Source organism: Oratosquilla oratoria, chromosome 44 (genome assembly GCF_046742065.1).
Source record: "Oratosquilla oratoria isolate Oo_2021 chromosome 44, ASM4674206v1, whole genome shotgun sequence".
NCBI lineage: Eukaryota > Metazoa > Arthropoda > Malacostraca > Stomatopoda > Squillidae > Oratosquilla > Oratosquilla oratoria.
In genome coordinates, this window is record NC_134820.1 from 22,862,805 (window position 1) to 22,888,765 (window position 25,961).

The 25,961-nt window shown below is 46.1% G+C and overlaps 1 protein-coding gene across 13 annotated transcripts in view; it reads left to right on the top strand.

Moving 5' to 3' along the window:
• The window catches only part of LOC143022150 (uncharacterized), a 630,899-nt gene that overhangs the window by 502,542 nt on the left and 102,396 nt on the right, over window positions 1–25,961 (top strand). The gene's annotated exons all lie outside the window — the stretch shown is intronic.

Here is a 25,961-nt window from a genome sequence, read left to right on the forward strand (position 1 = left end):
TCCTCTCTTTATCTCCTCCCCCCCCACCTCCTCTTCTTCTTCTTCCTTCCCCTCCTAACTCTTTCTCTCTGTGTCTTAGTGGGCCTATCCCCCCTCCCCCTCCTCCCCCTCTCCCCTCCTCCCCCTCTCCCCTCCCCCCCTCTCCCCTCCTCCCCCTCTCCCCTCCCCCCCTCTCCCCTCCTCCCCCTCTCCCCCCTCTCCCCCCCTCATCAGTCACTCCCCCGCCTCCCATTTCTCCAGACGCCTTTATTAACTATTCTTCTTCTTCTTCCTCTTCTTTTTCTTTTTCTTCTTTTCCTTCCTCGCCTACCTCTTCTTTTCTTCCTCTTCTTATTTTCCTTCCTCTCCTCCCTCTTCTTCTTCCTCTTCCTCTTCTTATTTTTCTTCCTCTCCTCCTTTTGTTTCCTCTCTTTCCTTCGTTTTCTTCTCCTTTTCTTCTTCGTCTTCTCCTACCTTTCCTCCTTCTTCTTCTTCTTCTTCTTCTTCTTCTTCTTCTTCTTCTTCCTCCTCTTCTTCTCCTTCTCCTTCACCCCTACTTCTCCTTTCTCTTCCTCCTCCTCCTCCTCCTCCTCCTCCTCCTCATCTTCCTTTTTCTTCTCTACTCCCCCTCTTGATCCCCCCTTTCTCCGATTCTGTATTTTCTTTCTGCCCCTCCTTCACCTCCATTTCTTCCTCCTCTTCCTCCTCCTCTTCCTCTTCATCTTCCTCCTCTTTTTCCTCATCTTACTCCTCCTGTTCCTCCTCATCTTCCTCCTCTTCCTCATCTTTCTCCTCTTCCTCATCATCTTCCTCTTCATCTTCCTCTTCTTCCTCATCTTCCTCCTCGTCTTCCTCCTCCTCTTCCTCCTCCTCTTCCTCCTCCTCTTTATTTTTGTCCTTTTCGTGTCGTCGACAAGGGAGTCTGGCCAGCGGATCTGCTGTGTTCTTCTGATGAGGCCCCAGGTGAAGGCAACCTCTCTCTCTCTCTCTCTCTCTCTCTCTCTCTCTCTCTCTCTCTCTCTCTCTCTCTCTCTCTCTCTCTCTCTCTCTCTCTCTCTCTCTCTCTCTCTCTCTCTCTCTCTCTCTCTCTCTCTCTCTCTCTCTTTCTCAGCTCCTCCCCTCCCCCCTTGCATCGAATGAAGTACCCACATCCTCCTCCTCCCCCTTTCTTCCTCCCTCCTCTCCTCTTCTTCCCCCCCCCTTCCTCCCCTCAACCTTCTGCATACGAAGAGTCCTTCTGGTGTTCCTACCTCGACTCGGTCCTCTTCCTCCTCCCTCTTCCCTCCTCCTCCTCATCCTCCTCCTCCTCCTCCTCCTCCCCCTCCTACTGGTATGTAAGTCTTCCTAGGTTCTCTGTCTTGCCATTTTGTTGTTGTGGACGTGACCCCCAACTCCGTTTTCTGTTTTCCTTCTGTATTTCGATTTTTATCCCTTTTAGAGTTTTTTTTTCGATTTTTTTTTCTTCTTTATTTTCTTCTCTTATTCCTTTTCTTTCTCATTTCGTCTTTCTGCTCTGCCTCCACTTCTTCTTCTTCAACCTCCACTTCCTCTTCCCCCTATTCTTCATGTCCTCCTCCTCCCCTCTTTCTCCTCCTTAACCTTCATCTCCTCCTCTTCTCCCTCCTTCTCTTCTTTCTCCTTCTCCTCCTCCTACACCTCCTCCTTTCCTCCTTCTCCTCCTCCACTTGCACCTCTTCCTTTCCTCCTCCTCATTCTCGTTATCTTGCGCCTCATCCTTTCCTCCTCTTCCTTCTCCTCCTCTTGCATCTCTTCCTTTTCCTCCTCTTCCTCCTCTTTCTTCTCCAAGTCTTCCTTCTTTATATTTCTTCTTCCATCAGCCTTTCCCTTCGCCACCTCCACCTCCAGCACCATTTTGGCCTTTACTCCTCCTCCTCCTCCTCCTCCTCCAGCTCCTCCTCGTCCTCCTCCTTCAGCCTCATCGACTTCTCTTTTCGGGATTACCCCCAAGTTTCTTTTCGTGACTAACTACGGACTCCCGTTTTCTTCCATTTTCGTTTTCTTTTGCGCATTTTGCACTACTCCTGTGGGTTCGCAACATTTGCAGCTATGTAGTCTTCGGTTTTTTTTATTTTTCGTCTTCGAGCATTAAGGAAGGTCAAGATAATTCTTATCCCCCTCCAAACATTTGTCGGGAATAGTGGTATATAGCTCAGTCTTATGTACATAAACGTTTGAAGTCACGTGCCAAATGTCCCCAATTGTTATGTTTGTTGTCTGGACAATTTCATCATCCTGCGCATAAAAAAAAAAAAAAAAAAAAAAAAGAATAATCGTGTAAAAAAAAATCGTGTAAAAAAAATCGTGTAAAAAAAAAAAAAAAAAGCATTGAGCTTTGACGCTACACACTGATCTCGACACGTTTCTTGTGCTTTTTTCCCGCACTCAAAACAGCTTTGACCTTGACTTCCCTCGGCCCGACCTTCACCTCTTCTCCCGTGACCTTGAAATTCCCTTCCCTTGTCCTTGAATTTCCCTCTTCCCTAACATTGTCTTTGTACCTTCATCCTTTTTCCCATATCAGACCTTGACAGTCGATGTTCTCGTTTTCCCCTACAACGCATTGACCTTGATTTCCCTTCATACCAGTGACCTTAACCCCGTTCCCTCCCTGTTTCGAACTTGCCTCCAATACCTTTCATCTCCACTACATCTGACTTGACCTTGCTTCCTACCCGTGATCTTACCTGTGACCTTGATTTCTCTCTGACAACCTTCTGCCTGTGTCCTGGAACCCATCTGACTACTAGTTTTGTTTCTGTTCCTCATCTTGACCTTAATTTTATTTACCCATGACCTTTATTTACCCTTTGTTTAAGGTCTCTTGCTCCCTGCCGTATAATATTTTTTCTCTCCCTGTATCTTTCTGGCCTTAACCTAATCTTTTCCTCTGAGACCTTAATTACAGGTCACCTTAACAGTCCTTCGGTCTGACCTTGAGTTTCCTTATCCCAGACCTTTAATACCCTTGGATTTCAGCCTTGCTGACCATGACTCGTTAGATTTCCGCCTTTGAGGTTCTTGACCTTAAATATTCCTCCCCCTCCTCCTCCTCCTCCTTTATCCTCTTTCTCTTCTTCCTCCTTTTTCCTTTTCGTCTTCCTACTTCCTAGTCCTACTTTCTTCACTTCTCCTCCTCCTCTTCCTCCTTTTTCCTTCTCGTCTTCCTCCTTCCTAGTCCTCCTACTTTCTTTACTTCCTCCTCCTCCTTTTGCCTTCTCCTCTTCCTCCTCCTCCTTTTTCTTCTTCCTCCTCCTCCCTTTCATCACTCCATCTCTTTACATAGTTCACTCCACCTCTCTCTACGCCGTTACCGTTCACGTCGCATATCCTCTTCACTCTCCACATTCCTCGTTTCCACATTCTTCCACCCAATTCCACCCCCGTCCACCCCCTTCCCCTCCCGCCGTATTACGTCACATAGTGTCACGTTTTCACCTCGTTTCCTCGTTACGTCATGACGTTCCCGACGCAACACCTCCCCCCTCCTCCTCCTCCTCCTCCTCCTCCTCCTCCTCCCCGCCCTCATCCCGTCAACATGAATAATTCAAACTCCCCCCCACTCCCACTCCATCCCTGTACCCCTCCCACTCTTGCCATGGTATCACTCCCACTGACTCTTTCTTTCCAATACTCCTTCTCTCTCTCTCTCTTTCTCTCTCTCTCTCTTTCTCTCTCTCTTTTTTTTTAGTCCCTCTTTACTTCACTCCCTCACTCTCTCCCCCTTCCTCCCACTCTTTGTTTTCTTTCTTCTTCTGTTATACTTAATATTTCCCACTCCCTCCCTCCCTCCCTCCCTCCCACTTCTTCGTCCCTCATCCACACTCCAACCTCTCCTCCCTTCTCCTCTGTTTCTCTCCCTCCCTCTTTCCCTCCCTCCCTCCCTCTCTCCCTCCCTCCCTCCCTCTCTCTCTCCTTCTTTCCTTCTCTTCCTCCCTTCCTTCCTCTCTTCCTTCCACTCTTCCTCTCTCCCCCTCTTTCCCTCCCTCCCTACCTCTTTCCCACCCCCTCTCCCTCCTCTCCCTCCTCTCCTTCCTCTCCCTTTCCCTTCCTACTTAATTCCCTCCCGCAATGTACCAATATCCTCCCCGACCCAATATTTCCTCCCTCATCATTCTTCACCTCCCTTCTCCTCTCCTCTCTTCTTCCGTCTTCCTCCTCTTCTTTCTCTTCATATCTCTCCTCTCTCTTTTATCTTCCTCCTCTTCCTTCGTCTCCCTCTTTTTCTCTTCTTCCTTCGCCTTTCCACTTTATCGCATTCTTCGTCTTCCTCCTCCTCCTCCTCTTCCTCCTCCTCCTCCTCCTCCTCCGTCTTCTTCCTTGCCTCCCCTCTTCCCTCCCCCTTCACCATTGTAGAATTCCATTGATCGATGTTCTAAAGCTTCCCTCTCCTCCTCCTTCCTCCTCCTCATTTCCTCCCCCTCCTCTTCCCTCTTCCTCCACCTCCTCCCCCTACCCCTCCCACTTTCTCCTCCCCCTCTTCCTCCACCTCCTCCTTTTCTTCCTTTTCCTCCTCTTCTCCCCTTTTCCTTTTCCTTCCCCGCTTCCTCCTCTTCCTCTAGCTCCTCCTCCTTCTCTTCCTTTTCCTCCTCTTCTCCCCTTTTCCTCTTCTTCCTTCCCGCTCCTCCTCCTTCTCTTCCTTTTCCTCCTCTTCTTCCCTTTCTTCTCCTCATCCTCTTCTTCCTTCCTCCACCTCCCTCCTCTTCCTCCCCCTCCTCGTCCTCCTATCCCTCCTCCTCCTTCCTTTTCCTCCTCCTCTTCTTCTTTCCTCTACATGTACTTCTGCTTGGGTCCTTCCTCCTCGTCCTCCCATCCACCTCCACCTACGCCTACCATCGTCTCGTGCCCCAACTCTCTAAGGTTCTCTCTTTCTTCCTTTCTCTTTATTCTCTCTTTGCTCGCCCTTCTCGTGTTCTCTCTTTTTTTCAGAAATATTCTCTCCGATCTTCTCCTCCTTCCCCCCTTCCTTTCCTCCTTCCTTCCCCTCCTTCCCCTCCTTCCTATCGTAATTTTTTCCCTTCCTCTCCTTTATATGTCTTTTTTTTTTTTTTTTTTTTTTTTTTTTTCTTCTTCTTCTTCGTCACCGTGACTTCGTCGTCGTCATCGCCGTCGACTTCGTCAGTGTTGCAGGCTGCAAGCGCAAAGTTCATTTGAGATTGTCTAGGCATCTTCATTAACAGTTTCTCTCGTGGCGCAACCGCGGCAGCCCCGGACCGCTCATTTGCCGCAGAGCCTTTCGTCTTCCTCGGGGGAGGCGCGGCGGCGGCGGGGGGCGGTTCTTGGGTTCGGGGGGCCGGGAGGGGGCGAGGGCGTCTGGAGGGCGGTCGGGGCGCTCAGCTGGGGCTCCGAAAAGTCTTCGTTTCTTTCCCTCCCTTCCCCGTTTTCGGTAAGAACGCCGTTGCCCCAAATCTACCTCTGCGGTCGTTCCTTCACTCTCACGATTTTCCAACAGCCTCTTGCCGCCGGAGTCGTTTCTTGGGCTCGTCGTGAATGGGATTGAGCTCTTGAAGGGCTTCTTGAAAGGCACGAGTTCGATTCTTGAACTCTTTGTTTGACAAGGACGTCTTCTGTGGGAGTCGTAGATGATCCTGCACATCGTCGGTTTACCGATGTTCGGTCATTCAGTGTTTGTTTTCTAGAGTCTCTGTATTTTTTGTCACACACACGTACACACACATACACACACACACACACACACACACACACACACACACACACACACACACACACACACACACACACACACACACGTTTAACACGAAAAGGTCGTTCGGAAAGGGCGAATGAATCTCTTCCAATCCTCCGGCACTTGAAGATAATTTGGACTTATCTTCTATTTACACCTAGCCAAGGTGATATATATGTGTGTGTATATATATATATATATATAATATATATATATATATATATATATATATAAATATATAACATTATATAATATATGAAAATATATATATATATTATAGACAAATAAATTTTATATATATATATATATATATATATATATATACCATATATCACATTATATTATATCGTTATTGTTATGGACTGTAGTTTTCAAACGTTTCCCTCCTTGTGAACAATCTATCACCGCGTGATTCACCATTATCTTGGATCACGTGTTGGACTCGTGATCGACAGCTATTTCCCTCCCGGAAGAGAACTCAAAGCTTATATGTGACCGATCTATGGGTAATGGTGTGACCTTACACGCACACATACACCCAACTCCCCACCCACGAGAGTTGGAGTAACGACTCGCTGTTCAGCGATACTGAAATTTCAGCCCTGGATAGGATTCGATCCCGGACAGCCATAGTGGCGTCGCGAACGCTACCACTGCGCCGTCAAGTGTGTGTATATGTGTGTGTGTTTGCATAGTTGTATCTTACGGGAAGGGGAGCTACGCTCGTGGTGTCCCGTCTCTGTATCTCACCATATCTAATTTGCTTTTAAATTCTTATATTGTTTTTGCACGCACTATCGTTTCGCACTATCGTTGCATACATCAACCAGTCTGTGGGGAGAGCTGTGTGTGTGTGTGTGTGTGTGTCTGTGTGTGTGTGTACATATATATACATTAGGAAGGTATTATGTAGCAAATTTGTAAAATGAAACTTATTGACCCAATGTCGGGGAACGAGATAAGATGGACAGAATATCTTTATATTTCTACTGAAGAGGATCACAGATAGTGGTCAAAATATACAGATTTTCTGTCCATCTCATCTCATTCTCCGACAGTGGGTCAATAAGTCCATATATATATATATATATATATATATATATATATATATATATATATATATATATATATATATATATATATATATGCATTATTAAATAACACAGCAAATTGGGCATTAGTTAAAGGACTCTTTTGGAAGTCTTGTATACCCTCTCCCTCCTTCAGAGAGAAAATTTATTAAAAGATTAGAAGACAAAGTCTCAATAAGAAGGTAACTAATGCCCAATTTGTTGTCATATTCAATAAGAAATGCATTGAAGAAAACCTGCTCCCTAAATTAATTGATACATATATATATATATATATATATATATATATATATATATATATATATATATATATATATATATGCACATAGATATAGAGGTATATTCATATTTAATTGTTTTGGTTTGGTGTTCTAATACCATGAATGCATTTGGCCTGGAACTGTTGTGGGTCTCCTGTCGAGCGTGTAGCTGCCTCGGCTTTGTTTTATTAAATATGATTACTACTCCACTCTCTCTCTTTCTATTCTTTAATAATTCACTGCCAGATTTTTCTTGATTATGTATCTCATGAATGTGTATATAGGATGTTGTTCTTGTTGTTGTTATTAGTTTGTGGTTCTTTGTGTGGAGTAGTTTTGTGTACTTGTTTTGTTTTTTTTTTTGGTCGTGTTTTTTCATATATTGTTTGTTTATTTTATTTTTGGTTTGTTTGTTTCTGTTTAATTATTCATCTATCTTTGTCCCTATTTATTTGTCCCTATTTATTCATTTATTCATTTATTTATTGTTTAAGAACGGAAAGCCATTGTTAACGATTCGCCCCGTGGTTCTATTTCCCATATTTACCGCCTTTTACCGCTGCCTTGCCCGATCGCCTAGTTTTTACCGCCACCATTTTGCCGTTGTGGCAAGAGGGAGACACTAACCCCCATTTAACCCCCCTCCCCCACCTTCCTTCCCTCCTCCCACTCCCCACACCTCCATTCTCTCCCCCTCCCGTTCCACCCTCCCCCCCCCTCCACCCCCCCACTCCACCCCTCCACTCCCCGAAACAGAGATTCTTCTCGGGAGTGTACTTCCTCCCTCCTTCACTCCCCTCCATTCCTCCCTCTCTCCCTCCCTCTCTCCCCCCCCTCTCTCCCCCCATTCTTCCCTCCAACACCAAACACTGCAAGGAGAGGTTCATAAACATGCTCTGTGTATGGCTAGCAGGTCCTCTAGTTACACATCTCTCCTCTCTTTCTCTCTTCTCTTCTCTCTCTCTTTCACTCTCTCTCTCTCTTTGTCTTCCTTCTCCCTCACTTCTCTCGTTCGTCTCTCTCCCTCTTCTCTCTCTCTCCTCTTTCTCTTCTCTTTCTTTCTCCCTTGCTTCTCACTCCTCTTCTCTCCTCTCTCTTCTCTCTTTCTGTACCTCTCTTTCTCTCTTTCCTCTCTCTCTATTTCTGTGTGTATGTGTGCGTGTATACAGGATCTCTTTGTCTCTCTGCCGTACCTCTTCCTCTTAATTCCCCAGTGTCCCTCCTTCCCTCCTCTTCTCTCTTCTCTTTTCTTCCTCCTTCTCGCCACTTCTTCGATCTCTCGCCTCACATTCCTCCTCCTCCTTTCCTCCTCCTCCTCCTCCTCCTCTCTCATCGCATTTCTTCTCCACTTTCCTTGTAGTCTTTTCTTCCTATCTCCTCGTTCTCCTCAGCTTCTTCCTCCTCTTCTTATTTACCTCCTACTCTTCCTCCTCCTCCTCTTCCTCCTCCTCCTCCTTCCCCTTGTCGTCCTTCTCACCCTACTCTTCCCATACCTCCCCTCCCCTTCCCATTTTCTTCGTAGTGTATGTCTACTTTCTGACCAGTCCACTCCCCACCCCTCGTTTTCTTTTCAACTTTCTCCGTTTTCTATCGCCGGTTACGTTTTCTTTCATTTGCTACTCTCGTCTTGCCCATATCTTTCGTTCTATTAGCTTCTCTCCTGTCGGTCTCGTTCCTTATTTATCTTTTAATCTGATGTGTTATCATTTATTCAAACTCTCTCTCTCTATTACTTCTTTCTCTGACTCTCTTATGTCTTATGTATGTGTATATATATATATATATACATTTTTTTTTCTTTTGTCTTTGTCTTCGTCACCATAATCATTATCATTATCATCATCACCTTTGTTACCATCATCATCACCATTGCCATAATCATTATCATCACCATCATCATCATCATCATCATCATCACCATTGCCATCATCATCATCATCATCATCGTCGTCGTCGTCGTCGTCATCGCCATCATTATTGCCGTCATCATCATCATCATTATCTTCATCATCATTGACATTACCATCATCATCATCTCTATCATCATCACCATCACTACCATTTTCATAATCATCATCGCCATCTTAATTATTACCATCATCATCACAATCATCATCATCATCATCATTGCCATCTTAATTATTACCATCATCATCACCAAAAATTTTCTTTTTCAAATCTTCATCTTTAGTTTCATCAAAATGATTTCTCTTTTCTTATTTCCTCTTCCTCCTTGTCCTTTTTCATTTGGCGAGCCCTTATTTTATGCCCTTCATAATCCTTTATTTTTCGTTATTCTTCTTCGTTGTTGTTTGTCTATCTTTACGTCCGTCATTCTCTTTCGCGTCTGTCACTCCTGTTTGTCTCCTGTCCTTCCTTCTGTCTCTCAAGACTCTCCCCTCTTGCCCAGCAGTAGCGTTTCATCGTTATTATTTTCTTTTTATTATAATTACCATCGTTATTGTTGTTGTTATGGTTATCGTTGATTGGGTTTTTGTTAATGTTGTTATTGTTGTGGTTGTTATTACCGAGCGGGTTAGGGCGTCCTTGAGGCGAAGGTCGAAGGGATGGTGGCTCGAACCCTGCCACCGGCGAAGTTGAATCCAGAGCATGTTCATTAAATTCCACGATAGAAAGTCCTCTGTGAGGGGCACCGTCCTAGCCTACCGATACGGGGGGAGGGAGTTTGTGACGCTAAACCATATTATCATCATCATGATTTTTATTATTATTATTATAAATTATTATTATTACTGTTATTATTATCATTATTAATACTGATATCATTTTGTTATAGTAATAACCAAGAATAGTCATAACGAAAGGACGTTTCATAATTATTGTATTCCTGTATAGTGTGTTATTCATTATTGTATTGTGTATTATTTTTCGTGAAGATATTGCAGAATTTGTGTGTGTGTGTGTGTGTGTGTGTGTGTGTGTGTGCGCGCGCTCATGCCAGTGTGTGTTCGACACGTGTGTATGTGTGTGTGTTTGTGTGTGCATGCATGTATTTGCCAAAAAGATATTAAATGCAAGTTCTAATCCTCCTTAGATTGGTGACGCCATATACATATTTTATTCTGGCAAACGCCTAACAATTTGATAAAAAAAATAAATTAAAAAAAAAAATCGTCCCAGTGACCACCCGCGCTCACGGAAACAGAAGCCCCGAAAGACAAATGTAAACACATCACTATCTTGCAGGATTTGGAGACTTGCACAGTTGGGACAGTGACGTATTTTACAAAGCCTTATTAGACAGTCAAATAGGATTAGTTGCCTGTATTCTATTAGATAATTTGCCCGAATGAGCTTATTAGATTGGACCGGATGATTGATGTATTATAGAATAATATGATATTATCAGTTTTTGTACCTGGGAAATTTAGATGAATTCTAGGACAATTTCAGCGTGAGTCTGTGCAGTCAGATGAATTAAAGCTGTCTGAAGTTAGCAAGAATAAAATTTGTAAAGGACGGCACTACAGAAGAGGGTAGCCTTAGGTGCGAGTAGAGTGAACAACATAACATTAAGATAGATACAGTTTGTGATTAGTGTGTATATTGTAATCTATATCTATGGATGTGTGTGTGTGTGTGCATGTATTTAATGTATAAATTTGTTTGTATATATATACACTATATACTGTATGTATGTATGTGTGTATACATATATTATACCTATACAATCTATGCAAGTGCATATGCATACCTTTGGATGTGTGTGTGTGTGCATGTACTCAATGTACACATTTGTATGTATGTATATATATATACATTATGTACTGTATGTATGTATGTATGTGTGTATACATATATTATGCCCACAGTCTATGCAAGTGCGTATGCATACCTTTGGATGTGTGTGTGTGTGTGTGTGCATGTACTCAATGTATACAATTATATGCATGTATATATATACATTATGTACTGTATGTATGCGTGTATACATATATTATGCCCACAGTCTATGCAAGTGCGTATGCATACCTTTGGATGTGTGTGTGTGCATGTACTCAATGTGTACATTTATATGCATGTATATATATACATTATGTACTGTATGTATGCGTGTATACAGTACATATATTATGCCCACAGTCTATGCAAGTGCGTATGCATACCTTTGGATGTGTGTGTGTGCATGTACTCAATGTATACATTTATATGCATGTATATATATACATTATGTACTGTATGTATGTGTGCGTGTATACAGTACATACATTATGCCCACAGTCTATGCAAGTGCGTATGCATACTTCCGACAAATCCAACTCGGAGCAAGGAGCAGTGCCCTCTGTGTACTAGTACGGCCATCCGCCACCACCACCGCCCCCCAACCGCCTCCGCCACCGCCGTGTGGCCTGACACGCGATTCGCTGTTACTTAGGTGTCGAGTCCCGCGCCGTGGCTCTTCGCACAGAACCGCAGTGCCAAAAGACACGTGTCTAGCGCAGGCACGTGGTGATGAAGTGCCTTAGGGGACTAAGGTCGATGTGTAGTGAGGCCGATCCATACCGCCCTTAGTTATATTTGAGCCTTTGTTGCTTCCTTGCCCCGGTGACGTGTCTCGCTTCGTGCGTAGAACACGCACATGCATATACGCACACATAAATGCACACACGTGTGTACGTACACGGATATGAACACATAAATGCACATACGTGTGTACGTACACGGATACGGGTATACACACACGTGTGTACGTACACGGATACGAACACACACATATACGTGTGTACACACGCGTGTACATACACGGATACGAGCACACACACACGCGTGTACATACACGGATACGAGCACACACACGTGTATACATACACGGATACGAGAGAGCGCGCGCGCACGCACACACACACACACACACACACACACACACACACACACACACACACACACACACACACACACACACACACACACACACATACATGCAGCCCCCCGATCCCTTGTTGGGGGGCGGACTGCAAATGTTGGTCACACAAGACGGACGTCAGCCACAATCGTCTCCCTGGTGCTCGTTTTCGAAACCCGTCAACATCTTCACCTACATCTGGAGGTGCAGCCCTGAGGGGCTGACACTCAGTTCTCGGACTGGGCCCAAACTTTCTATCGATTTTGTATTTCCTCCATTTATTTATCTGTTTAATTATTTATTTGTTTATTTATTTATTTATTCATTTAAAGAGAATTAATCACGCACACTTCAATTATATCATTCCCAGTGAGGGAGTACCCAGCTGCAATGAATCTTTGGGTTTTCAGTCTGGGAAAACCGAAGCAACAATCATACATATATATATATACATATACATATATATATATATATATATATATATATATACATATATATAATGATATGGTTTAACGTCACAAACTCCTCCCATCGGAAGGCTAGGACGGTGCCCCTTACAAAGGAATTTGTAGCGTGGAATTTTAATGAACCATGCCCTTGATTCAACCTCGCCGGTGGCCGGATTCGAACCGCTATCCCCTCTACTTATACATATATGTGTATGTATATATATATATGTGTGTGTGTGTGTGTGTATGACAGTAAGCTTCAGACGATTTAATCATCTGAAAAATGGGCCTCAGCTAATTAGGGAAAATTGTTCCTATTTGACTTCACTCAGTAGAAGGTAGGTCGTCCTTGAACTTGAGGCCACGACCCAAGGTTGACCTGGAGAATCGTTACCCTCCAAGGCTGGCTCCCAGCTGGTGCCACGCACGTCTACGGGCTTAGTAGTGGCGAGCCCTTACCAGCTGTAGCCTACTGGGCTACTCCTCATTGTAAGGATGTCTTTTTTCTTCTCTCCTCCCTCTCTCTCTCTCTCTCTCTCTCTCTCTCTCTCTCTCTCTCTCTCTCTCTCTCTCTCTCTCTCTCTCTTTCTCTCTCTCTCTCTCTTATCTTTGTAGCGCTACTCTTCATGGTAAAGATTTTTTTTGTCTTTCTTATCTCTGTATCTATTGTATTCAGCAAAAGGGGTCGACTCAAAAGAGAGAGAGAGAGAGAGAGAGAGAGAGAGAGAGAGAGAGAGAGAGAGAAAGGAGACAACCAGAACAAACACGCAAAAGTCCTCCTCGTCGTCGCAATGAACGTCTTAACAGAAAGTGTCTGTGACCGCAAGAAGACCTGATGTCTGTCTGTCTGTCTGTCTGTCAGGGTCGTGAGCGGGCGGGCGGGCGGGCGGGCGGGCGGGTGAACGTCTACAGCCGCTGGATTGGGGTGTCTAGCCGGTGGGCGGGTGTCTGTCTGGCCGGCACGCGGGCGGCGGGCGGCGGGCGGTCGGATGGGCGGATGGGCGCAGTGCGTGTGGTGGGGGCGAGATGCCAGGACGGCTACGCCAAGCTTTTGGGCGTGCACGCCCACCCGTCTCCTTGCTTGCAAGCATTCTTGTAATGGAGAGACAAGCACTTAGTACTTGTCACCCACCCTCTCGTCACTTACAAGACATAAGAATGAAGGAGACTGCAAGAGACCATAAGGCCTATAGTAGGTAGTTCCGTTTGAGATCGAAGAAAAGAGCGCCGTTCTCGGCCGGGACTCTGTCTCGACCTCTTCCGTCCCTCCTCCTCCTCCTCTTCTTCTTCCTCCTCCTCCTCCATCTCTCTTCGTACCTCCTCCATCCCACCTCCCATCACATCCTCCTATCTCTCATTTTATCAGATTCCCTTCTCCCAAGATTTCTCTCTTTCTCTCTTTCTCTCTATTCTCTTTTTCTCTTTTTTTATTAGTCACCGTTACACCCATTTCTGACTCTTTTTTTTCGTCTTCCTCTCTTCTTTTATTTATCTCCCGGTCACCCATCTCTCTTACTCTTTACTCATTTCCCCATTTGCTCTTTTCCGAGTCATTTCTATCCGTCTCACTCCTCTCTTTCACTCCCCTAACTCTTCCTCTTCCTCCTCTTCTTCCTCCTCCTTCTCCTCCTCCTCCTCCTCTTCCTAACCCATCTTCCAATCTCTACCCTAATCTATCAGCCTCTTATCTCCTATTCTTCCCTTTCCCTCTTCCTCTTCCTCCCCCTCCTCCTCCTCCTCTTCGTCTTCCTCCTCCTCCTTTCCCATCTCCTCACCACTACCATCCTCCTCTTCCTCCTCCTCCTCCTCCTCTTTATGCATGCATATGCTTCAGCCGATGTATCTGATTCTACCTTAATCTTGAATTCTGTTTTAATATTTTCGTCCTCTTATCTATTCCATTTGATTTTCCTCTTCATCCTTGCATTATTACAACCGTAGCTACAATGTGTCTTCCTCTTCCTCCTCCTCTCTCCTCCATCTCCTCCTCCTCCTGTTCTTACTTCTCCTCCTCCTCCTCTTCCTCCTCCTTTTACTTTCTCTTTCTCATTCTCCTGCTTTTTCAGCATCTCCTCCTCCTCCTCTTCTTACTTTTCTTCCTCCTCCTCCTCCATCTCCTGCTGCTCCTCCTCCTCCTCCTCTATATCTGCCTCCTCCTTGACCTCCTCTTCGACCTCCTCTTCTCCCTCCTCCTTCCTCGGTTCCTCCTCCACTTCCAGAACCTCCACCAGGCTGCCATCATCACCTCCACAACCATCACTCCACAACTATCACTCCACTACTATCACTCCACAACTATCACTTCTGTATCATTACGCTGTCGCCATTCCTTCTCCACACAACGACCTTTGCTGCTACCTCTCTGGCCTTCCCCTCCTCCTCCTCCTCCTCGTCCTCCTCCTCCTCCTCCTTCCTTCCTTCTTCCGTCAAAATATGGAGACACCACATAAAATTAACACCATACTTCCTCACTCACTCTCGCCCCTTTGAACCACATTTACACCACTTTGACCACCTTCTCATTACCTCTGAGTCCCTCCCACCAAACCACCACAAACACACATACACACACACGCACGCACGTACATACACATGCACTCAAACTTAAAAAAAAAAAAAAAAAAAAAAATCTCCAGTACCGACCATGCAGGCACTTCTTCCTCCATCTCCGCCTCCTTTAACCCCATCCACCTCCCTCCTCCTCCTCCTCCTCCTCCTCCTCCTCCTCCTCCCCCCTCCCTTGCCCATGTCTGCAGGCCTTATCTCGCGAGTCCTCCAGGGGAACTGCATTCTCCCCCTTTACTCCCCTGGCTCTCCTCCTCCTCCTCCTCCCCCTCCTCCTCCTCTCCTCCCCCTCCCCCTCCCCCTCCTCTTCATTCTCCCCTTTCCTCTATCCTCTTCCACTTCTTGTTTACTTTTTCTGCTTCTTCCCGTCACGTCTTCATTTTGCTCCTTCTCATTTTACTTTTTACTTGCTGCCTTCATCTACATTTACCTTCCTTTGATCCCTCAATATTCTCTTTTTTTTTTCTTTTTTGTATTTTGATTTTCTTTTCCGTCCTTTTATCCCCCCTCACTCACTCCACCTCATCTCTCTCTCTCTCTCATCTCTCTCTCTCTCTCTCTCTCTCTCTCTCTCTCTCTCTCTCTCTCATCTTTCAGTCTCATCTCTCTCTCATCTCCCTCTAGGTTTCATCTCTCTCATATATCTATTTCTCTCGGTCTCATCTCTCCTGTGTCTCTATCTCTATCTCTATCTCTCTCTATCTCTCATTTCTCTCTGTCTCATCTTTCAGTCTCATCTCTCTCTCTCCCTGTCTCATCTCTCTAGGTTTCATCTCTCTCATATATCTATCTCTCTCTCTCTCTCTCTCTCTCTCTCTCTCTCTCTGTCCTTTCTCCTTTGCAACCCTACATCGCTTCTTTCTTGTGTGTTTTCGTTCTATAAATTACTTTATTTCTTTCTTCACTCTCTTCCTTCCCTGTATCTCTTTCTGACTTTCTCGATATATCTTCCCTGTCCCTTATCAACCCCGTCTCTCCTCTTCTCCTCCCCTCTTCCTCCTCTCCTCCTCTTCCTCCTCTTCTGTATATTCGTCCCCTTTTTTCCTCTTCCTGATTATCATCATCAACACCCTCTTCTTCGTCTTCTTCACCTTCCTCAACCTCCTCTTCCTCCTCCTCTTCCATTCCCTTCCTCTTCTCCTCCACTTCCTCTTCCTCCTCTTCCTTTTCCTCTTCCTCTTCTTCCTCTTCTTCCTCTTCCTTTTCTGTTTCTTCCTCTTCCTCTTCTTCCTCTTCCTCTTTCTCTTCTTCCTCCTCATTCTCCTCTTCTTCCTCCTCTTCTTCCCTCTGCTCGCTTGGACTGTATATACCCCAAGGAATGCTCCATCTCGTCGTCATTCTACCTCCTCTCTCCTCCCTCCTCCTCCTCCTCTCCTCCCTCCTCCCTCCTCCCTCCTCTCTCTCCTCGTTATTTCTCCCTTAATCTCCTCCCTCAACTCCTGCGTTTGTCTTCCTCCTCCTTCCTTCCCTCCCTCCTCCCGTCCTTCTCTCTCTCTTTATCCTCCTCTTTCATTCCTCTTTTATTTCGTACTTCCTTTATCTGTTTTTACTCTTTCTTCTTCTTCTTCCTTCTCTCCTCCTTCTTCCTCCTCTCCCCTCATTCCGCCTCTTTCGTTCTTCCCTTCCCCTTCCCCTCCTCTCTTCTCTTCCCCCTCTTGTACCTATCTCCTCTTCTTTCCCCCCCCTCCTATCTCCTCCCTCTTCTTTCCCGTCTCCACCCTCTTCCTCCCTCCCTCCCCTCCCTCATTTCTTCTCTTTACCCTCTTACCTCCTCTCCCTCCTCTTTCACCCCTCCCTCCTCCCTCCTCTCCCTGCGTTCTTCTTCCATTCTCTCTCTTCCCTCTCTCTCTCTTCTCCTTTCTCTTCTCTTCTCCTTGCGGCCTATGTTTTATTCTCTCTCCTCGCTCGCTTCTCCATTCATTCTTCTCTTGTTCCTCCTCCTCCTCCTCCTTTCCTCTTATTCGTGACCTCATATGTGGGTCCTCCACTATCGTCTCTCTCTCTCTCTCTCTCTCTCTCTCTCTCTCTCTCTCTCTCTCTCTCTCTCTCTCTCTCTCTCTCTCTCTCTCTCTCTCTCTCTCTCTCTCTCTTTCTCTCCCTCTTTCTCCCACTCTCACTATCTCTCACTTTTTCTCTTTCTCTCCTACTCTCTCCCACTCACTCTCCCGCTCTTCTCTCTCTCGCTCTCTCACTTTCTCTCTCACTCTTTCTCTCCCTTTCTCACTCTCTCTCTCTCTCTCTCTCTCTCTCTCTCTCCCTTCTCCCCTTCTCTCCCCATATTTATTCTTCCTACCGCTGATTTTTTCAGTTCTTTAATTTTTGTGTACATCCGCTCCTGCTTCTCGTCTGTCTGTCTCCCTCTGTGTGCGTGTGTGTATGTGTGTGTAGATGTGTGCGTGTGCGTATATGCGTGTATTTACCTAATTGTATTTAACTAATTGTATTTACCTAATTGTAGTGTACATGAAGGGAGCAACAATCGTGGGGCCCCGTCTCTTAATTTCCAATTTATCGTGCCTAGTCTCAAAATCATGTGCGTGTATGTGTTAATGAGAGAGAAAGAGAGAAAAGAGAGAGAGAGAGAGAGAGAGAGCGTGCGCGCGTCACCACACACCCGCACGACTGTACACGCCTACCAAAAAAAAAAAAAAAAAAAAGAGAAAGAGAGATAGATAGAGAGAGAGAGAGAGAGAGAGAGAGAGAGAGAGAGTGACATGGCGGAGTTATTTTTCGTAAGGCCGGCAGTCCATTCCCTTGATTTGTCAAACTGGTTCTTTAATTTAAGAGGATCACGTTATTCACAGCGAGATGAGGCAGCGTCCTCTCTCCCTTTTCGTAATGACGCGGAGTTCCATTTTCTCAAAACTAAATACTTTGTCACAACAATTTCACTCCAGCTTGAATCATGGCCGCTTCTGGAGGTTCAGGCTCAGGATTTGTTGCCTTCACATGCCCTAGCCTATGTTTGTTTATATATATATATATATATATATATATATATATATATATATATATATATGTATACACATATACAACACTGAATGGGTCCCTGTGAACAGATATACATTTTTTTATCAACCACAATACACTTTAATTCTAAGCCATCATCATTGAGAGGGACTTGAGGAGGCCAACATGCAGAAATTGAAACGTGGTACGGCCAAGGACTCGAACCGGGGCTAGCACGTGACAGTTGTTAGTAACTTAACCGATTGCGCCATCATATATATATATATATATATATATATATATATATATATATATTATATGTGTGTGTGTGTGTGTGTGTGTGTGTGTGTGTGTGTGTGCGTCTGTGTGTATGTGTGTGTGTGTGTGTGTGTGTGTATTCACAAAACCAAAATGTCGTAGCACATTTGTAAAATGTTTAAATATAACCCACTGTCGGAGAAACAAAGTAAAAGAAATAGACGATCTGTATATTTCGACCACAACTGCTGAAGAGGATCACAGTTGTGATCGAAATATACAGATCGTCTGTTTCTTTTGCTTTGGACCTTTTCCTGTCAATTTATTTGCCTGAAGATGGTTGTATGTAACAACCGAAACCTCGCCAGTGTATTTATATAATTAGTGTCAATATAATATGGATCTCGGTAGACTCGTGTTTAATCTATATATGTGTGTGTGTGTGTGTGTGTGTGTGTGTGTGTGTGTGTGTGTGTGTCTGTATTCTTTCATTTGCTTTCTCATTCTTCGTGGATTATTTTCACTCTCTCTCTCTCTATCTATCTCTATCTCTCTCCTCCTGTTGCCTCTCCTCCATCTCGTTCCTTCATTCTTAGCTTTCTTCACTCTACGATTCGTTTATTCTTTTTTCTTTTAATTACTATCTTCCGCTACATCTCGTGCTCTCCTGTTTGTCTCTCTTTATTGTCCTCTTTGTCATTCTAGACATCCTTAGCCTTACTTGTCCTTCGTTTGTCCTCCCTCGGTCTCGTTAGTTGTCCTTCCTTGTCTTTGCATTGTCCTTCCTCCTCCTCCTCCTTGACCTTTGTCTTCCTCCATGCCCTCTCCAGCATCTACTCCAACAGTCCTTCCTTCCTTATCTCTCTCTCTCTTCTCTCTCTCTCTCTCTCTCTCTCTCTCTCTCTCTCTCTCTCTCTCTCTCTCTCTCTCTCTCGTTTCCCTGTATTAGTTCATTTCTTCCCTTCTTTCTCCTTTTGCTCATCATCATCATCATCATCATCATCATCATCATCATCATCATCGTCACCATCATCGTCACCATCATCGTCATCATCATCGTCATCATCGTCACCATCATCTTCATCATCATCATCACCATCATAATCATCATCATCATCATCATCATCATCATCATCATCATTGTCATCATCATCTCCCTACTACATCTCCCTATTTTTAGCTCCCTCCTTCCCTTCTTCTGCTTCTCTTCCACCTCCTCCTCCTCTTCCTCTTCCTGCTCCTCCCTCACTACATATTTCTTCTTCTTCATCTTCCTCCCTCATCACCAATCTCTTATCCATTAGCATCCAGATCCTCATCCAACGTCTGTACCTCCTCATCCATCTCCCATCCTGCATCCAGCTTCCCCCCCTTCTCCCTCTCCCCCTCCCCCTCTCCCCCTCTCCCCCTCTTCCCCTTCTTCATCCTTCCCTTTCATCCCTTACCCTCTCCTATCCTTCTCAAGCCTCCTCCCAACCCCCTCCCCCTCCCCTTCTCCCCCCTCTCCCCCCTCTCCCCCTCTCCCCCCTCCCCCCTCTCCATCGCCATCCACTCCATTTTCTTTAGTCTGCTGAAGTTCCCTTCGTGCAGCTCTAATTCCACGCCCCCTTAACCCCCCACCCCTCCCCCCACTCTCCCCCACTCCTCTTCTTCCCCCCCTCCCCCTCCTCCCCCTCCTCCTCTCTTTCCGCCCGGCCATGCACGCCTCCCCACTCCTACCCCACTCCCCTCCCCTCTTCCCCCCCACCCCCGTCTCCGTCGCCCGCCCTCCTCCTTCTTCTTCTTCTTCTTCTCCTCCTCCTCCGCCTCCTCCTCCACCTCCAAATCCTCCTTCTTTTCCTCCTCCTCCACCTCTTCTTCTTTTTCTTTTTCTTCTTCTTTTCCTCCGCCTCCTCCACCCTCACCTCCAAATATTTCTCTTCCTCCTCCTCTTCTTCCTCCTCCTCCTTTTCCTCCTCCTCCTCACCTTTCTTCTGCTTCCCTCAGCTCCTCCTCATTCTTTCCACCTCTTAGCTTCTTCTGCTACCGCTGCTGGCCCCTTCCTCCTCCTCCTCCCCTTCCTCCTCCTCCCCTTCCTCCTCCTCCTCCTCCCTTCTTTTCATCTTTTTTGTCACTCCGTTCCCTTACACCTCTTCCGCCGACCTCCCTCTTCCTCCTCCTCCTCTTCCTCCTCCTCCTCCTCCTCCTCCTCCTCCTCCTCCTCCTCCTCCTCCTCTTCTCCTTCGTCTTCACCACGTCCTTATCGTCCTCCAACACTCGGGCCTTATCGTCCTTCAGCGCTGAGCTCTTATCGAGGACCTTCCCCAAACGCAGCGTCCTTAGTCTTCCTCCAACACTTTGCCCTTACCTCTCTCCCTCTCTCCTCCTCCTCCTCTTCCTCCTCCTCTTCCTCCTCCTCTTCCTCCTCCTCCTCGTCCTTATTCTCTTCGTCCTCGTCCCTATCTTCATCCACACTCAACATTAACCCCGCAATGTCCTCTAGCAATTTATCTTCCTTCAACAAAGTAATCATCTGCTTCCTTCTCCTCCTCCTCTTCCTCCTCCTTCTCCTCCTCCTCTTCCTCTTCCTCCTCCTTCTCCTCTTCTTCCTCCTTCTCGTTCTCCTCTGTCTCCCTCCTCTTCCTTCTCCTCTTCCTCTTCCTCCTTTTTCCCTGCACCTCCTCCCCCTTCGTCCTCCTTCTCTTCCTCCTCCCCTCCTCCTCTTCCTCCTCCTCCCCTTCGTCCTCCTTCTCCTCCTCCTCCCCTCCTCTTCCTCCTCCTCTTCCTCCTCCTTTTTTCCCTACACCTTCTCTCCACTTCCCCCTTTCGTCCTCCTCCCTTCCTCTTCCTCCTCTTCCTCCCTTTCTCATCCTCTTCCTCCTCATCCTTCTCCTCGTCCTCCTCCTCTTCACCCTTGTCATCCTCCAACGGCGCATTATCCTCCAACAGTACGTCAGTTTTCTCCACCTTCTCCATCAGAAATACCTCCTCCTCCTCCTCCTATTCCTTCTACTTCTTCTCCTCCTCCTCCTGCTCTCCCTCTTTCTTCTCCTCTTCCTCCTCTTCCTGCTCCTCCTCCTCGTCGTCCTTCTCCTTCTCCTCTTTGTATTTCTCCTCTTTTTACTTCTCTTCCTTCCCTTCTCCTCTTCCTCCTCCTCCTTCTCCTCCTTCTCCTCTCCCTCCTCCTCCTCCTCCTCCTCCTCGATACTGACGTCCTCTTCCACTTCCACCTCTTCGTCCACATCCACCTTCGCCCCTTTCGTATTGAAATCTTCCTTCTGCTCTTCGTCGTCCACTTCTTCCACCTTGTGGTCCACATCGCTCACGAAGTCAGGCCCCAGCGTCCCTCGGCCTTCTGGAAGAGGAGGAGGAGGAGGAAGAGGAGGCAGAGGGACAGAAGGAGGAGGAGAAGGAGGAAGATTAGTACGAGGAGGAGTAGAAAGAGGAAGAGGATAATGAGGAGGAGGGGGAGGAGGAGGCAGAGGAAGAGGAGGAACAGAAGGAGGAAGAGGAGGAATAGAAGGAGGAAGAGGAGGAGGATAATGAGGAGGAGGAGGAGGACGAAGAGGACGAAGAGGAGCCATCGAGGGCGGCCTGTGCCTCCATTTCCTCTTCTGTGTCTTCGGGAGCTACGAAGTCTTGCTTCGCTTCCGGACGTATCTCCTGTGATACATCCTCCTCCTCCTCCTCCTCCTCCTCCTCCTCCTCTTACTGGTCCTCCTCCTGCTCCTCTTCTTCCTCCTCCTCCTCCTCTTCCTCTTCCTTCTGGTCCTTCTCCATACGTTCCTCCTCCTCCTCTTCCTCTTCCTCCTCCTCTTGTTCCTCCTCCTCCTCCTCCTCCTCTTGTTCCTCCTCTTCCTCCTGCTCTCCCTCCTCCTGCTCTTCCTCCTCCTACTCTTCCTCTTCCTCCTCTTCCTCATCTCCCTCCTCCTGTTCTCTTCCTCCTCCTCCTCCTCCTCCTTCTCCTCCCCTACCACTGTTCGACTTTTACACTCAGTCCCACCACCACTACAACTACAACCATCACTACCACCACAACCACCACTACCGCCACCACCGCCACCACAACCACCACAACCACCACTACCACCAATACCACTACATCTACCACCACTACCACTAACACCACTAGCATTACCACCAATACTACCACCACTACCACTAACAACACTAACATCACCACCACCACCAATACTACCACCACTAACAACACTAACATCACCACCACCACCAATACTACCACCACTACCACTAACACCGCTAACATTACCACCACCACCAATACCACTACCACTAATATTACCACTACCACCAACACCACTAACATTACCACCACCACCAATACTACTACCACTACCACTGACACCACTAACATTACCACCACCTCCAATACTACCACCACTAACATTACCACCACCACTAATAGCACCACCACTAACATTACTACTACCACTAACACCACCACTACCACTGACAACACCAACACCACCACTGCACTACACCCTCAATCGTCTCAGTTCTTCTTTTGCCATTTCTCGAACTCAGTTCGTCCAGCCTCCGTAAAGGTCGGGAAGGGTTATAGGAGGTGCGCTGGTGGTCATCCACCTTTGCCCTAAGTACCTGGGCAGCCAAGGTACTTAGGGTGTATCTTGTTAGGAGGATGGAATGTATGTCACAGTGAAATGCGTTAAGTTCGTAAAGTCTGTATAACGAATTTAACGAAAAATGGTGTTTCTGGTGTGGAAGTCGGCCGAGACTCCGTTGGATGTGATCATGTGAAATTCGCACCGATTATCCACCACAGTTCGCAAATCAAGGGTGGGACGGTGATTATTCCTGCAGCAAAGCGTCTCCTGGCGTAGACTCTCCATCTCTGTCCCACTCAACCCATCATCCAACTTTTTTTTTTTTTTTCTTTTTTTTTTTTGACACCGAACCTCCTTTTTTTGAGTGGGGAGGAGGAGGAGGGTGTGTGTGTGTGTGAGTACTTGTCTCCACCTCCTTCCACATGGGCCGATTCCACATCACATCTACATTTGACTTTTCCACCTCGTCCATCGATCCTTCCACCACGCTCTCCTCCTCCTCCTCCTCCTCTTCCTCCTCCTCCTCCTCTTCCACTTCGCTCACTGAATCTTCGTGGTCTTCGGGAGGGGCGGCGTTGCGTGGTCCGGTGTTTAGCGTGCTCGCCCAGCGACCTCAAGGTCGTCAGTTTTAGGTCTTCGTGTTCGAGTTCCACTCGAACTCCAAGTACGAGGTCTTGTCTTCAGGTGAATCAGATCGACTGGCGCAAGTACATCCTTCACAGGAACGGCAGCTGAAGGAAATAACGTGGAGATTTGCCTTTAGCTCTGCCCGCCTCCACATCCACATCCACATCCATTTCCACCTTCACATCCATCTCCACATCCACATCCGCCTCCACATCCACATCCATCTCCACCTTCACACCCATCTCCACTTCCACCTCCACCCACAATACACTCAAGGAATCTTCCAAAACACTCGTATCTTTCCCGCCAACATATATATATATACATATATATATACATATATATACATATACATATATATATATACATATATATATATATATATGTATGTATGTATATATGTATATATATGATATATATATATATATATGTAATATAATATAATATAATTGCGTGTGTGTATATCATAACTATGTGTGTGTGTGTGCCAACTTCGGGGCACGGGCAGACTGCCCGGATTGGGGCCATGGGACAACAAACCTGAGGGGTCTCGAAGTGATGAAGAATCCGAGACACAGAATCGAACCAGAGACCTGAAGAGCTCCAAATAGCCTTCACCTTCTTCCTCCACATTGCTCACTGATTCCACATCCCCCACTTGTTCATCCACAGTGTACATCACTACCTCCACCATGTGTTCTTCCTCCTCCTCCTCCTCCTCCTCCTCTTCCTCCTCCTCCTCCTCCTCCTCCTCCTCCTCCACCTCATCCACATTTCTCAATGTTTCCACCTGCACGTTCTACTCCACATTACCCCTCTCCTTCAACTCGTCCACTCGTTCTTCCACATTACTGTAACGACTACTCCACCTTACGTATCTCCTCCAACACCTCCACCGTCTCTTCCACATGCCTCATCTCCACCAACTCCTTCCCCCTCCACTTTGCTCATTGATCCCGTCTCCTCCACTTGCTCCTCCGCCAGCTCCTCCACATTGCCAAAGTCCTCCAATGACTCCACTAGGCCCTCCACCTCCTCCAGCCCCCTCCACTTGTTCCTCCACATTGATGATTGACTCAAACGCAAAACGTTTCTTTGATAAGGACAGTTTGGTCACGAGTTCGATCCCCAATATGATCACACGTATGACGACCACTCTGCCTGTCCAAACACATAAGGCAAAGGTGAATGAACCATATATCCCTATTCACACTAGCGGTTTGAACCGCGCGGAAGCCGCGGCGGTACTGCATGGTGAGGGAAAAAATGCGCGGTTGTTTATGTTAACGCCTCCACTGACTTATATTGTAATTGAACCGCGGCGGTTGGGACAGCTAGTGTGAACAGGGTGGCGGACGGCTTCTGAAGAAGATAACTACTCCGCCCCACCCATCCAGTGTCTGTTTGGTCGAGAGGATTGTTCTCTTGATGATCATTCCAGTGACTTTTGTTCCTTCGGGTCAGTATTTCTGTAATGGATAACCAAAGGAGTGTCCAATAATGTCAAAACACACACACACACACACACACACACACACACACACACACACACACACACACACACACACACACACACACACACACACACACACACACACACACACACACACACACACACACACACACACACATGCATACGTGCACATACTTTCCGTAGTTGTCAACATTTCTGTTGTTGTTTTGTAATTATGGTTATTATTTGATGTTATTATTGTTGGTATTATAATTATGTAATATCATTATTATTGTTAGTATTGATATTATCATTACTATTGTTATTATATTATTATTATTATTATTATATAATTTTATTATTATTATTATTATTGTTATTATTATTATTATTATTATTATTATTATTATTATTATTGTTATTATTATTATTATTATTATTATTATTATTATTATTATTATTATCATTATTATTATTGTTATTATCATCATTATAACTATTATTAACATTATCAACTCTGTTTTCATGATTAACAATGAGTGGGTGTACACACACACACACACACACACACACACACACACACACACACACACACACACACACACACACACACACACACACAGGATCCTTCTGTCCTACAATTCCTTCATCATAACCGTGGATCCTTCCACCACCACAACAACACTCTCCACCTTCCCCCAATTCATCCACCTCCTCCACCGTTTCTCCAACACTCTCCAACACTTGGCCCGTACCTTCCTCCGTGAATACACATTCAACACATAAGAACATAAGAATGAAGGAGACTGTAAGAGACCATAAGGCCTACACTAGGCAGTTCCATGTCCATTACTACCTGTCATCCTCATCCATCTGCTCCTTTTCGTAGACCCATTGGTCTTTGGCTGAGTTCTCCAACATTGAGATCTCCCCCAACACTTTCTCCAACACAAGCACAGGCAAAGTGAAACTCTCTTCTCTTCATCACCAGTGTCTGTCTCAGGCTTTCTCCTTCATCTTCTCCAACTTCTCCCCCAGCATCTCCTCCTCCTCCTCCTCCTCCTCCTCCTCCTCCTCCTCCTCCTCCTCCCTTTTCCTTCACCATTAGTGTCGTCCTTTACTGCTATCTCCAACATTCTCCCTCACCATCTTTGCCTTCTCCCCCAACATCTTTACCTCTCCACCATTGTTTACCCT